The following is a 12,248-nucleotide window of genomic DNA, read 5'->3' as shown; positions in this document are numbered from 1 at the left end:
AGGTAGAGGTATAGGTATAGAGGTAGGGGTAGAGGTGTAGAGGTAGAGGTAGAGGTACAGGTGTAGAGGTAGAGGTTAGAGGTAGAGGTAGAGGTGTAGAGGTAGAGGTGGAGGTGTAGAGGTAGAGGATAAGGTAGAGTTAGAGGTGTAGATGTAGAGGTAGAGGTATAAAGGTAGAGGTTGAGATGTAGAGGTAGAGGTAGAGGTGTAGGGGTAGAGGTAGAGGTGTAGAGGTAGAGGTTGAGGTGTAGAGGTAGATTTAGAGGTGGGGAGGTAGAGGTAGACGTGTAGAGGTAGATGTAGAGGTGTAGAGGTATAGGTGTAAAGGAAGAGGGACAGGTGTAGAGGTCGAGGTAGAGATGTAAAGGTAGAGGTAGAGGTGTAGATGTAGAGGTATAGAGGTAGGTGTAGAGGTGTAGAGGAAGAGGTAGAGGTACAGGTGTGGAGGTAGAGGTTAGAGGTAGAGGTGTAGAGGTAGAGGTCAGCTGTAGGGGTGGAGGTAGAGGTATCGAGGGAAACATAGAGGTGTAGAGGTAGAGGTAGTGGTGCAGAGGTAGAGGTAGTGGTGTAGAGGTAGAGGTGTAGACGTAGAGGTGTAGAGGTAGAGGTGTAGAGGTAGAGGCAGCAGTCGATGTTTACAGGTAGATTTAGACGTGTAGAGGTTGAGGTTGAGGTAGAGGTAGAGAGGTAGAGGTAGAGAGGTAGAGGTAGAGGTAGAGAGGTACAGGTAGAGAGGTAGAGGTATAGAGGTAGAGGTAGAGACTTAGAGGTAGAGAGGAAGAGGTAGAGAGTTAGAGGTAGAGAGGTAGAGGTGTAGAGGTAGAGGTAGAGGTAGAGAGGTAGAGGTAGAGAATTAAATATAGAGAGGTAGAGGTAGAGAAGTAGAGGTAGAGAGGTAGAGGTGTAGAGGTAGAGGTAGAGGTAGAGGTAGAGGTATAGAGGTATAGGTATAGGTGTATAGGTAGAGGTAGATTTGTAGAGGTAGAAGGAGAGGTGTAGAGGTAGAGGGAGCGGTGTAGATGTAGAGGGAGAGGTGTAACGGTAGAGGGAGATGTGTAGACGTAGAGGGAGAGGTGTAGAGGTAGAGGGAGTTGTGTTGAGGTAGAGGTAGAGGTGTAGAGGTAGAGGTAGAGGTGTAAAGGTAGAGTTAGAGGTTTAGAGGAAGAGGTAGAGGTGTAAAAGTAGAGGTAGAGGTATAGGTATAGAGGTAGGGGTAGAGGTGTAGAGGTAGAGGTAGAGGTACAGGTGTAGAGGTAGAGGTTAGAGGTAGAGGTAGAGGTGTAGAGGTAGAGGTGGAGGTGTAGAGGTAGAGGATAAGGTAGAGTTAGAGGTGTAGATGTAGAGGTAGAGGTATAAAGGTAGAGGTTGAGATGTAGAGGTAGAGGTAGAGGTGTAGGGGTAGAGGTAGAGGTGTAGAGGTAGAGGTTGAGGTGTAGAGGTAGATTTAGAGGTGGGGAGGTAGAGGTAGACGTGTAGAGGTAGATGTAGAGGTGTAGAGGTATAGGTGTAAAGGAAGAGGGACAGGTGTAGAGGTCGAGGTAGAGATGTAAAGGTAGAGGTAGAGGTGTAGATGTAGAGGTATAGAGGTAGGTGTAGAGGTGTAGAGGAAGAGGTAGAGGTACAGGTGTGGAGGTAGAGGTTAGAGGTAGAGGTGTAGAGGTAGAGGTCAGCTGTAGGGGTGGAGGTAGAGGTATCGAGGGAAACATAGAGGTGTAGAGGTAGAGGTAGTGGTGCAGAGGTAGAGGTAGTGGTGTAGAGGTAGAGGTGTAGACGTAGAGGTGTAGAGGTAGAGGTGTAGAGGTAGAGGTAGCAGTCGATGTTTACAGGTAGTTTTAGACGTGTAGAGGTTGAGGTTGAGGTAGAGGTAGAGAGGTAGAGGTAGAGAGGTAGAGGTAGAGGTAGAGAGGTACAGGTAGAGAGGTAGAGGTATAGAGGTAGAGGTAGAGACTTAGAGGTAGAGAGGAAGAGGTAGAGAGTTAGAGGTAGAGAGGTAGAGGTGTAGAGGTAGAGGTAGAGGTAGAGAGGTAGAGGTAGAGAATTAAATATAGAGAGGTAGAGGTAGAGAAGTAGAGGTAGAGAGGTAGAGGTGTAGAGGTAGAGGTAGAGGTATAGAGGTATAGGTATAGGTGTAGAGGTAGAGGTAGAGGTGCAGAGGTAGAGGTAGATGTGTAGAGGTTTAGAGGTTGAGGTAGAGCTGTAGAGTTTACGGTGTAGAGGTGTAGAGAAGAGGTAGAAGTGTAGAGGTAGAGGTAGCAGTGTAGAAGTAGGGGTGTAGAGGTGTAGAGTTAGAGGTGTTGAGGTAGAGGGTGAGGTGTAGAGGTAGAGGGAGAGGTGTAGTGGTAGAGGGAGAGGTGTAGAGGTAGAGGGAGAGGTGTAGAAGTAGAGGCAGAGGTGTAGATTTAGATGTAGAGGTGTAGAGGTAGAGGTAGAGGTGTAGAGTTAGAGGTAGAGGTGAAGAGGTTGAGGTAGAGGTATAGATTTAGAGGTAGAGTGTAGAGGCATAGGTAGAGTTTAAGAGGCAGATTTAGAGGTGTAGAGGTAGAGGTAGAGGTGTAGAGGTAGAGGTAGATGTGTAGAGGTAGAGTTAGAGGTGTAGAGGGAGAGGTGTAGAGTTAGTGGGAGACTTTTAGACGTAGAGGGAGAGGTGTAGAGGTAGAGGGAGTTGTGTAGAGGTAAATAGAGAGGTGTAGAGATAGAGGGAGAGTTGTAGAGGTACAGGGAGAGGTGTAGAGGTAGAGGGAGAGGTGTAGAGTTAGAGGGAGAGATGTAGAGGTAAAGGGAGAGGTTTAGAGGTAGAGGGAGAGGTGTAGAGTTAGCAGGAGTAGTGGAAAGGTAAATGGAGAGGTTTAGAGGTAGAGGTAGAGGTGTAGAGGTAGAGATAGAAGTGTAGACATCGAGGTCGCGGTGTAGAGGTAGAGGGAGAGGTGTAGAGGTAGAGGGCGAGGTGCAGAAGTAGAGGGAGAGGTGCAGAGGTAGAGGAAGAAGTGTAGATGTAGATGGAGAGGTGTAGAGGTAGAGGGAGAGGTGCAGAGGTAGAGGTAGAGGTGTAGAGGTAGAGGTAGAGGTGTAGAGGTAGAGGTAGAGGTGTAGAGGTAGAGGTAGAGGTGTAGATGTAGAGTTAGAGTTGTAGAGGGAAGTGGTAGAGGTAGAGGGAGAGGTTTAGAGGTAGAGGGAGAGGTGTAGAGCTAGAGGTAGAGGTGTAGAGGTAGAGGGAGAGGTGTAAAGGTGGAGGTAGAGGTGTAGAGGTAGAGGTAGAGGTGTAGATGTAGAGGTAGAGGTAGAGGTGTAGAGGTAGAGGTGTAGAGGTAGAGTTAGAGGTGTAGTGGTACAATGAGAGGTGTAGAGGGAAGTGGTAGAGGTAGAGGGAGAGGTTTAGAGGTAGAGGGAGAGGTGTAGAGCTAGAGGGAGAGGTGTAAAGGTGGAGGTAGAGGTGTAGAGGTAGAGGTAGAGGTGTAGAGAAAGAGGTGTAGAGATAGAGGTAGAGGTTTAGAGGTAGAGTTAGAGTGGAGAGGCAAAGGTAGTGGTGTAGAGGCTGAGTTAGAGGTGTAGAGGTAGAGGTAGAGGTGTAGAGGAAGAGGTGTATAGATAGAGGTAGAGGTTTAGAGGTAGAGGTAGAGGTGTAGAGGTAGAAGTGTAGAGGTAGAGATAGAGGTGTAGAGGTAGAGGTAGAGGTGTAGAGGTAGAGGTAGAGGTGTACAGGTAGAGGTAGAGGTGTTGCGGTAGAGGTAGAGGTGTAGAAGTAAACATAGAGATCTAGAAGTAGAGCTAGAAGTGTAGAAGTAGAGTTAGAGGTGTAGACGTAGAGGTGTGAAGGTAGAGTTAGAGGTTTAGAGGTAGAACTAGAGGTGTAGTGGTAGACGTAGAGGAGTAGAGGTAGAGGTAGAAGTGTAGAGGTAGAGGTAGGGGTGTAGGAGTAGAGGTAGAGGTGTAGCGGTAGAAGTAGTAGTGTAGAGGTAGTGGTAGAGGTGTAGAGTTAGAGGGAGAGGTGTAGAGGTAGAGGGAAGATGTACAAGGGGATGGAGAGGTGTAGAGGGAGAGGTGTAGAGGTAGAGGGAGAGGTGTAGAAATATTGGGAAAGGTGTAGAGGTAGACGGAGTGTTGTACACGTAGAGGGAGAGGTGTAGAGGTAGAGGGAGAGGTTTAGTGGTAGAGGTAGAGGTGTAGAGGTAGAGGGAGAGGTGTAGATGTAGACGGAGAGGTGAAGAGGTAGAGGCAGAGTTGTAGAAGTAGACAGAGAGTTGTAGAGGTAGAGGTAGAAGTAGAGAGGTAGAGGTAGAGAATTAGATGTAGAGAGGTAGCGGTATAGGGGTAGAGGTAGAGAGGCAGAAGTAGAGGTAGAGAGGTAGAGGTAGAGAGGTACATGTAGAGATTTAGAGGTAGAGAGTTAGAGGTAGAGAGGTAGAGGTAGAGATGTAGAGGTTTCGAGGTGGAGGTAGAGGTAGAGGTAGAGAGTTAGAGGTAGACAGGTAGAGGTAGAGTGGTTGAGGTAGAGAGTTAGGGGTAGAAATGTAGAGGTAGAGAGGTAGAGGTAGAGAGGTAGAGGTAGAGGTAGTGAGGTAGAGGTAGAGAGGTAGATGTAGAGACTTAGAGGTAGAGAAGTAGACGTAGAGAGGTAGAGGTAGAGAGGTAGAGGTGTAGATGTAGAGGTAGAGAGGTAGAGGGAGACTTAGATGGAGAGCGGTAGAGGTAGAGGTAGAGATAGAGGTGAAGAGGTAGAAGGAGAGGTGTAGAGGTAGAGGTAGAGGTGTAGAGGTAGAGGTGTAGATGTAGAGGTAGAGGTGTAGAGGTGTAGAGGTAGAGTTAGAGGTGTAGTGGTACAATGAGAGGTGTAGAGGTAGAGGTAGAGGTAGAGATAGAGGTGTAGATGTACAGGTAGAGGTGTATAGGTAGAGGTAGAGATCTAGAGGTAGAGGTAGAGGTGTAGAAGTAGAGGTAGAGGTGTAGAAGTAGAGGTTGATGTGTAGAGATATAGGTAGAGGTGTAGAGGTAGAGGTAGAGGTGTAGAGGTAGAGGTAGAAGTGTAAAGGTAGAGGTAGAGGTGTAGAGGTAGAGGTAGAGATGTAAAGGTAGAGGGAGAGGTGTAGAGGTAGAGGGAGAGGTGTAGAGGTAGAGGAAGAGGTGTAGAGGTAGAGGAGTAGAGGTAGAGATAGAGGTGTAGAAGTAGATGTAGAGGTGGAGAGTTAGAGGTAGAGGTGTAGAGTTAGAGTGTAGAGGCAGAGGTAGAGGTGTAGAGGCTGAGTTAGAGGTGTAGAGGTAAAGGTAGAGGTGTAGAGGAAGAGGTGTAGAGGTAGAGGTAGAGGTGTACAGGTAGAGGTAGAGGTGTAGGGGTAGAGGTAGAGGTGTAGAGGTAAACATAGAGGTCTAGAAGTAGAGGTAGAACTGTAGAAGTAGAGATAGAGGTGTAGAGGTAGAGGTGTGAAGGTAGAGTTAGAGGTTTAGAGGTAGAAGTAGAGGTGTAGAGGTAGACGTAGAGGAGTAGAGGTAGAGGTAGAAGTGTAGAGGTAGAGGTAGGGGTGTAGGAGTAGAGGTAGAGGTGTAGCGGTAGAGGTAGTAGTGTAGAGGTAGTGGTAGAGGTGTAGAGTTAGAGGGAGAGGTGTAGAGGTAGAGGGAAGATGTAGAAGGGGAAGGAGAGGTGTAGATGAAGAGGGACAGGTGTAGAGGTAGAGGAAGAGGTGTAGAAATAGAGGGAAAGGTGTAGAGGTAGACGGAGTGTTGTACACGTAGAGGGAGAGGTGTAGGGGTAGAGGGAGAGGTTTAGTGGTAGAGGGAGAGGTGTAGAGGTAGAGGGAGAGGTGTAGATGTAGACGGAGAGGTGAAGACGTAGAGGCAGAGTTGTAGAAGTAGACAGAGAGGTGCAGAGGTAGAGGTAGAAGTAGAGAGGTAGAGGTAGAGACTTAGATGTAGAGAGGTAGATGTATAGGGGTAGAGGTAGAGAGGTAGAAGTAGAGGTAGAGAGGTAGAGGTAGAGAGGTACATGTAGAGACTTAGAGGAGGAGAGGTAGAGGTAGAGAGGTAGAGGTAGAGATGTAGAGGTGTCGAGGTGGAGGTAGAGGTAGAGGTAGAGAGGTAGAGGTAGACAGGTAGAGGTAGAGTGGTAGAGGTAGAGAGTTAGAGGAAGAAATGTAGAGGTAGTGAGGTAGAGGTAGAGAGGTAGATGTAGAGACTTAGAGGTAGAGAAGTAGACGTAGAGAGGTAGAGGTAGAGAGGTAGAGGTGTAGAGGTAGAGGTAGAGAGGTAGAGGGAGACTTAGATGGACAGTGGTAGAGGTAGAGGTAGAGATAGAGGTGTAGAGGTAGAGGTAGAGGTAGAGGTAGAGTGGTAGATGTAGAGGTAGATGTACAGAGGTAGAGAGGTACAAGTAGATAGGTAGAGGTAGAGAGTTAGAGGTAGAGAGTTAGAGGAAGAGAGGTAGAGGTAGATAGGTAGACGTGTAGAGGTATAAGGAGAGGTAGAGGAAGAGGTAGATGTAGAAAGGTAGAGGTAGAGAGGTAGAGGTAGAGGTGTAGAGGTAGAGGCATAGGTGTAGAGGTAGAGGTGTAGAGGTAGAGGTAGAGGGGTAGAGGAAGAGGTGTAGAGGTAGAGGGAGAAGTATAGAGGTAGAGGTAGAGGTGTAGAGGTAGAGGGAGAGGTGTAGAGGTAGAGGTAGAAGTGTAGAGGTAGAGGTAGAGGTGTAGAGGTAGATGTGTAGAGGTAGAGTTAGGGGTGTAGTGGTAGAGGAAGAGGTGTAGAGGTAGAGGTAGACGTAGAGACAGAGGTGTAGATGTACAGCTAGAGGTGTAGAGGTAGAGGTAGAGATGCAGAGGTAGAGGTAGAGGTGTAGAAGTAGAGGTAGAGGTGTAGAAGTAGAGGTTGATGTGTAGAGGTAGAGGTAGAGGTGTAGATGTAGAGGTAGAGGTGCAGAGGTAGAGGTAGAGGTGTAGAGGTAGAGGTAGAGATGGAAAGGTAAAGGTAGAGGTATAGAGGTAGAGCTATAGTGGTAGGTGTAGAGGTGTAGAGGTAGAGGTAGAGGTACAGGTGTAGAGGTATAGGTTAGAGGTAGAGGTGTAGAGGTAGAGGTAGAGGTGGAGGGGTAGAGGTAGAGGTGTAGAGGTAAACATAGAGGTGTAGAAGTAGAGGTAGAAGTGTAGATGTAGAGATAGAGGTGTAGAGGTAGAGGTTTAGAAGTAGAGGTAGAGGTGTAGAGGTAGAAGTAGAGGTGAAGAGGTAGACGTAGAGGAGTAGAGGTAGAGGTAGAGGTGTAGAGGTAGAGGTAGTGTTGTAGTAGTAGAGGTAGAGGTGTAGAGGTAGAGGTAGAAGTGTAGAGGTAGAGGTAGAGGTGTAGAGGTAGAGGAAGAGGTGTAGAGGTAGATGGAGAGGTGTAGAAGGGGAGGGAGATGTGTAGAGGTAGAGGGAGAGGTGTAGAGTTAGAGGGAGAGGTGTATAGATAGACGGAGAGGTGTAGAGGTAGAGGGAGAGGAGTAGAGGGAGAGGGAGAGGTGTAGACGTAGAGGGAGTGTTGTAGACGTAGAGGGAGAGGTGTAGAGGTAGAAGGAGAGGTTTAGTGGTAGAGGGAGGGGTGTAGATGTAGAGGGAGAGGTGTAGAGGTAGACGGAGAGGTGACGAGTAGAGGCAGAGGTGTAGAAGTAGAGGGAAAATTTGTAAAGGTAGAGGTAGAGGTAGAGAGGTAGAGGTAGAGACGTAGATGTAGAGAGGTAGAGGTAGAGAGGGAGAGGTAGAGAGTTAGAGGTTGAGTGGTAGAGGTAGAGAGGTAGAGGTAGAGAGGTAGAGGTAGAGAGGTAGACGTAGAGTTAGAGGTAGAGGTAGAGAGGTAGAGGTAGAGAGGTATAGGTAGAGGTAGAGGTGTAGAGGTAGAAGGAGAGGTGTAGAGGTAGAGGGAGCGGTGTAGATGTAGAGGGAGAGGTGTAACGGTAGAGGGAGATGTGTAGACGTAGAGGGAGAGGTGTAGAGGTAGAGGGAGTTGTGTTGAGGTAGAGGTAGAGGTGTAGAGGTAGAAGTAGAGGTGTAAAGGTAGAGTTAGAGGTTTAGAGGAAGAGGTAGAGGTGTAAAAGTAGAGGTAGAGGTATAGGTATAGAGGTAGGGGTAGAGGTGTAGAGGTAGAGGTAGAGGTACAGGTGTAGAGGTAGAGGTTAGAGGTAGAGGTAGAGGTGTAGAGGTAGAGGTGGAGGTGTAGAGGTAGAGGTTAAGGTAGAGTTAGAGGTGTAGATGTAGAGGTAGAGGTATAAAGGTAGAGGTTGAGATGTAGAGGTAGAGGTAGAGGTGTAGGGGTAGAGGTAGAGGTGTAGAGGTAGAGGTTGAGGTGTAAAGGTAGATTTAGAGGTGGGGAGGTAGAGGTAGACGTGTAGAGGTAGATGTAGAGGTGTAGAGGTATAGGTGTAAAGGAAGAGGGACAGGTGTAGATGTCGAGTTAGAGATGTAAAGGTAGAAGTAGAGGTGTAGAGGTAGAGGTACAGAGGTAGGTGTAGAGGTGTAGAGGAAGAGGTAGAGTTACAGGTGTGGAGGTAGAGGTTAGAGGTAGAGGTGTAGAGGTAGAGGTCAGCTGTAGGGGTAGAGGTAGAGGTATCGAGGGAAACATAGAGGTGTAGAGGTAGAGGTAGTGGTGCAGAGGTAGAGGTAGTGGTGTAGAGGTAGAGGTGTAGACGTAGAGGTGTAGAGGTAGAGGTGTAGAGGTAGAGGTAGCAGTCGATGTTTACAGGTAGATTTAGACGTGTAGAGGTTGAGGTTGAGGTAGAGGTAGAGAGGTAGAGGTAGAGAGGTAGAGGTAGAGGTAGAGAGGTACAGGTAGAGAGGTAGAGGTATAGAGGTAGAGGTAGAGACTTAGAGGTAGAGAGGAAGAGGTAGAGAGTTAGAGGTAGAGAGGTAGAGGTGTAGAGGTAGAGGTAGAGGTAGAGGTAGAGGTAGAGAGGTAGAGGTAGAGACTTAAATATAGAGAGGTAGAGGTAGAGAGGTAGAGGTAGAGAGGTAGAGGTGTAGAGGTAGAGGTAGAGGTAGAGGTAGAGGTAGAGGTATAGAGGTATAGGTATAGGTGTAGAGGTAGAGGTAGAGGTGCAGAGGTAGAGGTGGAGGTAGAGAGGTAGAGGTAGAGACTTAAATATAGAGAGGTAGAGGTAGAGAGTTAGAGGTAGAGAGGTAGAGGTGTAGAGGTAGAGGTAGAGGTAGAGGTAGAGGTATAGATGTATAGGTATAGGTGTAGAGGTAGAGGTAGAGGTGCAGAGGTAGAGGTAGATGTGTAGAGGTTTAGAGGTTGAGGTAGAGCTGTAGAGTTAACGGTGTAGAGGTGTAGAGAAGAGGTAGAAGTGTAGAGGTAGAGGTAGCTGTGTAGAAGTAGGGGTGTAGAGGTGTAGAGTTAGATGTGTTGAGGTAGAGGGTGAGGTGTAGAGGTAGAGGGAGAAGTGTAGTGGTAGAGGGAGAGGTGTAGAGGTAGAGGGAGAGGTGTAGAAGTAGAGGCAGAGGTGTAGAGTTAGATATAGAGGTGTAGAGGTAGAGGTAGAGGTGTAGAGGTAGAGGTAGAGGTGAAGAGGTTGAGGTAGAGGTGTAGAGTTATAGGTAGAGTGTAGAGGCATAGGTAGAGTTTAAGAGGCAAATTTAGAGGTGTAGAGGTAGAGGTGTAGAGGTAGAGGTAGATGTGTAGAGGTAGAGTTAGAGGTGTAGAGGGAGAGGTGTAGAGTTAGAGGGAGACTTTTAGACGTAGAGGGAGAGGTGTAGAGGTACAGGGAGTTGTGTAGAGGTAAATAGAGAGGTGTAGAGATAGAGGGATAGGTGTAGAGGTACAGGGAGAGGTGTAGAGGTAGAGGGAGAGGTGTAGAGTTAGAGGGAGAGATGTAGAGGTAAAGGGAGAGGTTTAGAGGTAGAGGGAGAGGTGTAGAGTTAGCAGGAGTAGTGGAAAGGTAGATGGAGAGGTTTAGAGGTAGAGGTAGAGGTGTAGAGGTAGAGATAGAAGTGTAGACATCGAGGTCGCGGTGTAGAGGTAGAGGTAGATGTGTAGAGGTAGAGGTATAGAGGTAGAGGTGTAGAGGGAGACGTTCAGAGGTAGAGGGAGAGGTGTAGAGGTAGAGGGAGAGGTGTAGAGGTAGAGGGCGAGGTGCAGAAGTAGAGGGAGAGGTGCAGAGTTAGAGGGAGAAGTGTAGATGTAGACGGAGAGGTGTAGAGGTAGAGGGAGAGGTGCAGAGGTAGAGGTAGAGGTGTAGAGGTAGAGGGAGAAGTGTATAGGTAGACGGAGAGGTGTAGAGTTAGAGGGAGAGGTGCAGAGGTAGAGGGAGAGGAGTGGAGGTAGAGGGAGAGGTGTAGAGGTAGAGGTGTAGAGGTAGAGGTAGAGGTGTCGATGTAGAGGTAGAGGTGGAGAATTAGAGGTAGAGGTGTAGAGGTACACGTAGAGGTGTAGATGTAGAGGTATAGGTGTGGAGGTAGAGGGAGAGTTGTAGAGGAAGAGGTAGATGTGTAGAGGTAGAGGTAGAGGTGTAGAGGTAGAGGTAGACTTGTAGAGGTAGAGGTAGAGGTGTAGAGGTAGAGCTAGATGTGTAGAGGTAGAGGTAGAGTTGTAGAGGTAGAGATATAGAGTTAGAGGTAGAGGTTAGAGGTAGAGGTTTAGACGTAGAGGTAGAGGTGTAGATGTAGAGGTAGAGGTGTAGAGGTAGAGATAGAGGTGTAGAGGTAGAGATAGAGGAGTAGAGGTAGAGGTAGAGGTGTAGATGTAGAGGTAGAGGTGTAGAGGTAGAGGTAGAGGTGTAGAAGGATATGTAGAGGTGGAGATGTAGAGGTAGAGGTGTAGACGTAGAGGTAGAGTGTAGAGGCAGAGCTAGAGGTGTAGAGGCTGAGTTAGCGGTGCAGATGTAGAGGTAGAGGTGTAGAGGTAGAGGTAGACGTGTAGAAGTAGAGGTATAGTTGTAGGGGTAGAGGTGTAGAGGTAGAGGTAGGGGTGTAGGAGTAGAGGTAGAGGTGTAGAGGTAGAGGTAGTAGTGTAGAGGTAGTGGTAGAGGTGTAGCGTTAGAGGGAGAGGTGTAGAGGTAGAGGGAAGATGTAGAATGGGAGGGAGAGGTGTAGAGGTAGAGGGAGAGGTGTAGAGGTAGGGGGAGAGGTGTAGAAATAGCGGAAAGGTGTAGAGGTAGACGGAGTATTGTACACGTAGAGGGAGAGGTGTAGAGGTAGAGGGAGAGGTTTAGTGGTAGAGGGAGAGGTGTAGAGGTAGAGGGAGAGGTGTAGATGTAGACAGAGAGGTGTAGAGGTAGAGGTAGAAGTAGAGAGGTAGAGGTAGAGACTTAGATGTAGAGAGGTAGAGGTATAGGGGTAGAGGTAGAGAGGTAGAAGTAGAGGTAGAGAGGTAGAGGTAGAGAGGTACATGTAGAGACTTAGAGGTACAGAGGTAGAGGTAGAGAGGTAGAGGTAGAGATGTAGAGGTGTCGAGGTGGAGGTAGAGGTAGAGGTATTGAGTTAGAGGTAGACAGGTAGAGGTAGAGTGGTAGAGGTAGAGAGTTAGAGGTAGAAATGTAGAGGTAGAGAGGTAGAGGTAGAGAGGTAGAGGTAGAGGTAGTGAGGTAGAGGTAGAGATGTAGATGTAGAGACGTAGAGGTAGAGAAGTAGACGTAGAGATGTAGAGGTAGAGAGGTAGAGGTGTAGAGGTAGAGGTAGAGGTAGAGAGGTATAGGGAGACTTAGATGGAGAGAGGTAGAGGTAGAGGTAGAGATAGAGGTGTAGAGGTAGAGGTAGAGGTAGAGGTAGAGAGGTAGATGTAGAGGTAGAGGTACAGAGGTAGAGAGGTACAAGTAGATAGGAAGAGGTAGAGAGTTAGAGGTAGAGAGTTAGAGGAAGAGAAGTAGAGGTAGATAGGTAGACGGGTAGAGGTATAGGGAGAGGTAGAGGAAGAGGTAGATGTAGAAAGGTAGAGGTAGAGAGGTAGAGGTAGAGGTGTAGAGGTAGAGGCAGAGGGGTAGAGGTAGAGGTGTAGAGGTAGAGTTAGAGGTGTAGTGGTACAATGAGAGGTGTAGAGGTAGAGGTAGAGATAGAGGTGTAGATGTACATGTAGAGGTGTATAGGTAGAGGTAGCGATGTAGAGGTAGAGGTGTAGGAGTAGAGGTAGAGGTGTAGAAGTAGAGGTTGATGTGTAGAGATTGAGGTAGAGGTGTAGATGTGGAGGTAGAGGTGTAGAGGTAGAGGTAGAGATGTAAAGGTAGAGGGAGAGGTGTAGAGGTAGAGGGAGAGGTGTAGAGGTAGAGGTAGAGGTGTAGAGGTAGAGGAGTAGAGGTAGAAATAGAGGT

The sequence above is a fragment of the Peromyscus maniculatus genome, chromosome 16 (assembly GCF_049852395.1).
Source record: "Peromyscus maniculatus bairdii isolate BWxNUB_F1_BW_parent chromosome 16, HU_Pman_BW_mat_3.1, whole genome shotgun sequence".
Lineage (NCBI taxonomy): Eukaryota > Metazoa > Chordata > Mammalia > Rodentia > Cricetidae > Peromyscus > Peromyscus maniculatus.
This window is presented reverse-complemented; position numbering follows the sequence as displayed.